Source organism: Ceratotherium simum, chromosome 21, assembly GCF_057802395.1.
Source record: "Ceratotherium simum simum isolate JZ-2026a chromosome 21, ASM5780239v1, whole genome shotgun sequence".
NCBI classification, from domain to species: Eukaryota; Metazoa; Chordata; class Mammalia; order Perissodactyla; family Rhinocerotidae; genus Ceratotherium; species Ceratotherium simum.
This window is the reverse complement of record NC_141920.1, coordinates 5016408-5024100: the sequence shown is the minus strand read 5'-3', so window position 1 is coordinate 5024100 and position 7693 is coordinate 5016408.

Sequence of the window (7693 nt, the reverse complement as noted above, 5' to 3'; positions counted from 1 at the left end):
CTGATTTATTGATTAGTTGTCGTAAGTTTCCATTTCTTCTTAGATTTAGGTAGGCAGACTAGGTTCATTTGATGTTAGCTGTATTTTCAAACTTAGCACTGTGCATACATATAAATGTGGGCCTTGAATTGTATATCTCTGTGTTAGCCCTTAAAAACTCCTAATTTTCTCTCCCCAAATTCCCATGACCACCCAGATACTATCACTAACCTGTTGCCTGATGTTTTTGTTTAGTTTTGTTTTGAAATTAAGGGAAAACAACCCCCTTCAGAATGATGGCCATTAGAGTGAGCTAATGAGGGTGCCGCTGGGTGGGCTCGCAGAGAGACTTCCAGCTCATCTGCAATCGCCTCGGATTTGGGACTTGGGTTACACGGTGGGCATCAGCTGTGTGCTGTGTGCGTCGTGTCCCTGATTCCACGCCATCTTTGACGTCATCCTCCCAGTCTATGGCCAGGTCTTCTTACAACACAAAGGGACATTCCACAGAGTCAAATGGCAGAGACTTGTGCACAATTATCTGGTCAATTGAGGAAAAAGAAAATAATCATTTGTCCAACTGTCCAAAGTAGCTCCCTGGACTGTCCTGAATGCTCAGGATAATTGTGTGGGCTTCCACTTCATCTCCGTAATCTGGCTAAAATGGACCATTTAATTGAGACTCTATTCAACATGATGTACATTTAAATTGGGCTTAGTTAAAATAGACCACTGAGTTTAGCTGTTTTCTGTTTGTCAACTATTATTCTAAAATTGCTTTTAGCTAATCATCCAAATTCTGCCATCAGTAATCACTATTGCTTTCATTTTATAGATGTTGTAATGGAGGCAAAAGGGCTCTGGTTTGCATCATTTGGTCTTTCTCAGAGGAAATCAAATGTTTTTTTAACTTGGTATTCTGACTCAGGACACCATAATAGACCTCCATTTTCATCAACTGTTGGGGAAAGAGCGCACCCGCACCCCTGCCAAACCTCCCCCTTTTCCAGATGGGGAAACTGAGACCCAAGAGAAGGCTTGCTAGGGTCTCATGACTAATATAACCCAGGGCTGGAACTAGAACCTTCAACTTTCTAATTTCCAGACCACTACTATTGCTGCTTATGCCATTTTAATTGTTCATTTCTTTTCATAAAATTAAGTGACCTTCTTCAAGAAAGATTTCATGGTCAAGATGTGATTTGGTAAAAGCTTCCTCAAGGATTTTTTTTTATTACAAAGATTAGACCAGACTGAGGCTAAGAGAGATTTGCAAACAGTGGTATGTCATTATCCTTGGTTCAGTTTTTGGGGTAATTGGTGTGAAGAGATTGCTGCTGATGACTAAGCCTGCCACTGAACAGAGAGTAATGATTCTTTTGCTACATGACTTGGTGTGCATACATGTATATTTTTGGTTTTTTTAAAAGGTATATGTATACATAAAATGCCTACCAAGAAAGAGAATGGCATTTTAAAATTGTAGATAATAAAAAATAGTCTTGAGCAAAACCGATTTTACAATTGCTGGAGAATGCAACACTTCATTTCCACCCTATGCAATGGCCAGAAATTGATTTTTTTTTTTTAATCCAATTAAGCCTCAAGGTTGGTTATCCATTTAAAAGGTCGGCTGAGTTAAACAATGACAGTACCTTCAGTTCATGCTAATAATTAAATTTACTCAGAACTTCAGCACTCACATCATCCATTGTGGAGGCATACATCATGTGTTTTTGCATAACATTGCGCTGCAGAAGTTCCCAGCAACAGTGCACTCACACAAGCAGATCATGAACCCTGACATGGTAAGTCCTTGAGGTGGCTGCCATCCCTGTCACTCCTTCCCCTCAGATGTCCACAGTCCACCTTGGAGAGGATTGGTCCCAACAGACAACTGTTCCCTGCTCACCTCCCATCCCCTCTTTTCTGTGGCCCCAAGAGTACTGGGAAATGGAAAGTAGCCTCTCATTTAAGTTAAAAAAAAAAAAAAAAAAAAAGGAGGGAATTCTTGGTGTATACACTACTTGGTTTCATGTGCTGCCGAGTTTATAATGTAACAAATACATCATGTTTGAAAAATAGTACTTTATAGTGCATATTTACTATGCGTCCCTAAGGTGTTAAGAAAAAGACTTCAAAATGTCTCTTTATGGTTCTCATAGGTAATGCATAAGTATTATTGAATTTATGAAGATGTTAGGAGAATCACGAACCTGATTGGAATGCTTTTTACTCTGTTTGGGTTATAATGTCACTCAAGTTTTGTAAGTCATTGAGAAGGCGTGAGTAATCTTATTTCAAATCTAGCATTTTAACCTGCATTGTAGTATAAGTAAGGTTCCTCCATTTCAGTATTTTCCATCCATAACTGTTAACCAGCCTGAAATATGGAACATTCCAGATTGAGTGAGAAAAAAGTACTGAATTTCCTTCTCCTGGCCCTTAAAAAAACTAACAATTTCTGGTTAGTTTTTCCTTCCCCCACCCTTTCCTCACATTGCTCAGCTGCCAAGATCCTCAGCAACAGATTTATGATTCTTTTTTACTTTTTAAAAGATCCACATTTAGATAGTACAGATAGACGTGTTGCTTTACACAAGGGTGTTTCTGGAAAAAATGTGACTCAGGTTTTTGAAGATTGAATCATTTTCAATGCACTGGAGAAATATACTACTTAAAAGGATCCAATGGCTGAAGGTTTTCTTAAAGAAAAGATTTCTTGATCAAAATAAAATTTACCCCTCGTTTTGTTTTTCTATACATCTCAATGCTCATATGCTAAGTGTGCTTCAAGGAATGTGGAGCCACATTTGGTCTGTTAATTATTTCTCTTTTTCTTTCCACAGCTACCCCATCCCCAGGCTCCAGGTCTTCAATATGCCCTAGAAAATTTCTGCAGGTGCAAAAATAAGTTTGGTGGTGTTCTGAAGTAAATAGGAATTTAGTTCCCGAGACATCAGGGTTATTACTATCTGACACTGTGCCCTTCCTGGGAGAATAATCTAGGCAGCAAGAACAGCAAGGGACCTGCAAGAGCTCCTCCCTCAGCCCCCTCATTTCATCGAGAAGTCCTAAAAACTGATGTGAGAAGGATCAGTTCTTGTTGTTAATAAATGGTTCCACTAGTACATTTTTATTAACACATTCTCTCATCCCACTGATCTCGGAAGGTAGAAACACAGTGCTTTAGATAGTGCAAAATGTGCTTTTTAAGCAAAGTGCAAAAGATTACGTGCAATATGCTATCTTTTGTGTAAGATCTATGAATATATATAATCTCGTATTTTTTTTCAAAAACAGGAAAGAAAGATAAACCAAAAACTAATAAAAATGGTTCCCTGTGGGAGGACGAGTAGAAAGAAGGTGGAAGAGACGTGGGACTTTTTGAGCATTCCTTTTCACAGTTTTGACTTTCGAATCATGTGAATGTTTTATGTGTTCAGAAAAGGAAAACGGCAAACCCTGTGTTGAACACAAACAGAAACGTAGGAATCTAGATGTATGTCGGATAGATGGACCACACAAAAATCAAGTAAGTTTTGAATGTATCAGTAGGATATATTCTAAGAACAAAAAAAATAAAGAAATCTTGAACTTTTTGTAGGAGGCTTGTTGTCAGGAGTAGAGGCTATTTGGTGAGTGTTGTAGGAAAGAACAACCGAGTATCCACACAAGGGTAATTGGGAACTCGGGTCCTCACTGTGGGAGAAGGAGATAGAGATGTGGGATAGGCGCAGGTGAGGAAAAGGCCTGTAACATGAGATGTGGGAGTTGGAGGAATCCGTATGAACTCATGCTATTAAAAAAAACAAGTCCTACTTCTGTCTTCGAAAAGGGTCAGAAACAATGACACACAGCGCACCTAGCACGCAGAGCTGAGTCTCTCAATACGAACCTCTTGCTTTCTAAACAACCATTCCCCCGACAAACAGGAGACGGGGTTCCTTGGAGAAATGGCTGACTCTAGATTTGGGACAAAGAAGGAACAAAGTGAGCCTGGGGATCGTCTTCTTGTTCCAGAAAGGGCAAAAGTACTTAAAAACTGGGGGACTATGTGAAAAGTCACAGGAGCCAGCCTGGTGGGGCCTCACTGGCCTACGTGGGGACACTGGGAACAGTGATGCTGAAAGATACATGTGGACGCATAGTGGGGGCAAGGCCGGCTGCATGGGCAGGCAGCCATGGCAGTCACCTGGGGCCCCGTTCTTGGTTTAATGCTCTGCTGTTGCTATCTTGAAATTCTTTTTTGAAAGAAAGGAGGCTCTGCATTTTCATCTTTGCACTGGACCCCACAAATTATGTAGCCTAGTCTTGGGGAGGGGAGGAAGCAGGAGGTCTTCTTTACTCAAGAATACCAGGTAGTAAGTGTAGAAGGAATGATACAGCTAGAAAATCACCATGTTGCAACCAATACTTGATGCAGGCAGAGAGCATCGTTGGATAGGAAAGCTGCTGGGGGAAAGGTGGTCAGGAAACAGAACATTCTCATAGTCTCCGAGCGTCACTCCACACGTTATAAAGAGGAAACTGATTTTAATTCTATTAACTATAAAGGGGGAAATGTATCTTTACCATGAAGAGATCTGGCTGACCCCACTTAAAGCAAGTAACCAACCTTGGCCAGTAATGGGAGACACGTGGGTTCTGTGGCTCCTGGTGAAGTGCAGTGGGAGACACAACGTGTATTGTTGCCAAAAACGTTTAACCCGAATCTAATCATAAGGAAACAGTTAGACAAATCCAGACTGTGGGACCTTCTACGAGACATATCAATGTCGGGAAAGACAAAGGCAGGGATTCTTCTGGATTAAAGGAGACCAAAGAGACTTGACAACCAGCAGAATGCCTGATCTTTATTTGGATTTTGGATTTAAAAAGAAAGGGCCAGGAAGGACACTCTTGGGACAATTAAAGAAATTTCAATGTGGACCGTATGTTAGATAATAGTATTGTTTCAAGGTTAAATTTCCATGGGTGTGATAAAGATACTATTGTGAATATGTGGGCTGGTGTCCTTGTTCCTAAGAGATACACACTGAGGTATTCAGGGTTAAGTGTATGCAACTAACTTTAAATGGCACAGAAAAAAATATACATATGTACACAGACATACACATACACATATACATATGAATCTAGGGAAAGGCTATACCAGTGTTCATTGTACTGGTTATTCAACTTTTCCATAAGTTAATGCGTTTTTCAAAAAAGTTTCTACAGAAATGTCATTTTCATGGCAATTAGTTAATTTTTAATCTTTTGGGGAACGTTCAGTGCAAATCTCCTAGGTGCATGTCTGACACAATATTTACAAACGGTAACTGAGGCACTCCCTGATGTCCAGGCACTTATGGCATGGTGAGGGAAGGCACAAACACATACAACACAGGCGGCTTTCTGGAAGGTCATGCAGGTGTCACCATCTTTGTTGGATGGCAGCTCACTTCTAGACGAGCTACTCCATGGAGGGGCATCGTTGGAGCTGAGCCTCCCCTCCCTTCCTCCGGGCACATGAAGCAGCAGGTCATTCTCAACTGGGAATGAGCCCCACCTTCATTTCATGTTAGTCCTGACTGAGGCACTTCCACTGGCTTTCAGTTGCCCACAAGGTCAAGTGCAGACTTCGTGGCTCAGCATACATCTCATGTTCCCTTTATGTGCAGCCACATGAGCTTTTGACGATTCTGGAATGGACCATACCCTTTAGTACTTTGGGGCTTTGCATGAACAATTCCCTTGTCAGGCATCAGACTGCCTGACACACCTCAACCTGCCTTCAAGACCCAGCTCGAATAGCTCATCCAAACTCAGTCTTCTCCCAGGGATTGGATTTCTGGGTTTTACTGCTGTGTTTGCTACACACACACACGCACGCACACACACACACACACACACACACGCATCATTGTATCCCCAAAGCCTAACCCAGCCTGGAGATCTTCAGAACTGATACTCAATAAATGTACGTTGAATGAATGAATGAAAACACCAGAAAGATGAAGCAAATTCTCCAAGGGAATGAGTGTTTCTCTCTCATATCAGATATAGTGGAATCTGGGAAACTCATGGTAAGCAATTGAGTCTAAGCAGGCATTAGAAGATTTTATACAGGTGAACTGTGGCATGAAATGAACATATAAATGCACACTTGATACACCTAGAGCCATCTGACATGATGTGATTTCAGAAATGTGTTCTAGAATGTGGTCTGTACCAAAAAACTTCCTAATAAGTCCTGGGAACTTTATTCTGATTTCTTCCAGAAGTTTTTAGTCTTTTCCTCAACTCCTAAATTAAGTCTGAACACCCAGTTGAGTTTGGAACGAGTCTCAAGTCATCACAAACATAAGTTATTTCTTGGGTTGCATGAAAGATCTGGTAAGTTGTTTTATTTTATGTATTTATTATTTTTTTTGTGAGCAAGATCAGCCCTGAGCTAACATCTGCCAATCCTCCTCTTTTTGCTGAGGAATACTGGCCCTGGGCCAACATCCGTGCCCATGTTCCTCCACTTTATATGGGACGCTGCCACAGCATGGCCTGACAAGCGGTACATCGGTGCTCGCCTGGGATCCGAACCGGCGAACCCGGGGCCGCCACGGTGGAGCGCGCGCACTTAACCGCTTGCGCCACTGGGCCGGCCCCTGGTAAGTTGTTTTCTTTTCATTTTTTAAAGAAAATTAAATTGAGTTGAATTTTTCATTGACAGTGAAATATATACTAAGCTGTGGATTAATACCTTCATAAAAATTTATGTAAACAAAGTGCTGCCTGTCTTATTTATGTTGAAGTCTGTAAAGTCTGCAGTGAAAAGGGAAAAGTACTTTCCTGGAATATATTTGTATTTGTCACAAGCTGCATCTTGAGGAAATTGGCAGGCATTTGAAGTGGAATAATTCCTTAGTGTTCTGTTTAGTTTGGATTTCTTTGATTCAGGGGTGGCTTAAAACCAGAATCAAGAATACCTGCTTTTAACAAGCATCTCACATTTTCTCTTGCTTTGTGTATAATAAGTGTTCAATAAATGTTGGTTGAATTGAATCATCTTGTTCATTCTTTCTTGGGGCCATTGGGGTTACTCAGTCTATTCTTAAATATGGAAGAATTATGAAAGGAAAGAATCTCTAAACTAATCTCTCTACCAACAGTTTCTCTCCCCCTCCAGCTCCCTATACAAAAAACTGCCAGGTCCGGCACTCTAAAATGATTCTTGCATTCCTTCCTCAGTTTGCAAAAGTCTATGGAGTGAATCAAAGACTCCTGGTCCACCCCCATCACCCCACTCTTTCTCTATTCTCCAGGACCCCTCTTTTCTTACATACTGGTTGCAGACCCCTCTGGACACTCTAGGTCTGTGCTTTCTTCCTGGGCTTCTCCCCACCTGAATGCCTTCCCCTGTCCTGTTTGCCTGCGGAAGTCCTCTTTCATCCAGCGGGGCATAGTTTAGGGCCCTCACCCTCTAGGAAGATCCCCCACTGCCTCAGCCCTCTGCTCAAGTGCCCTGTGCCTGTCTGCAATGTATTTGCAAACAGAAGAGAGTGATAGATCTTCATATATGCTCTTCGTACCCTTTACAAATGTGTGAAAACATTCAGCTGCTGTAAAATCTTTTGAGGAAAATAAGATCCAATTAGCGTCGACTCCTATGTCGGGAAAGCTGAGGGTTTCTAAGGAATTCCTTTCCCTCATTCAACAACTATTTTTTGAGCAC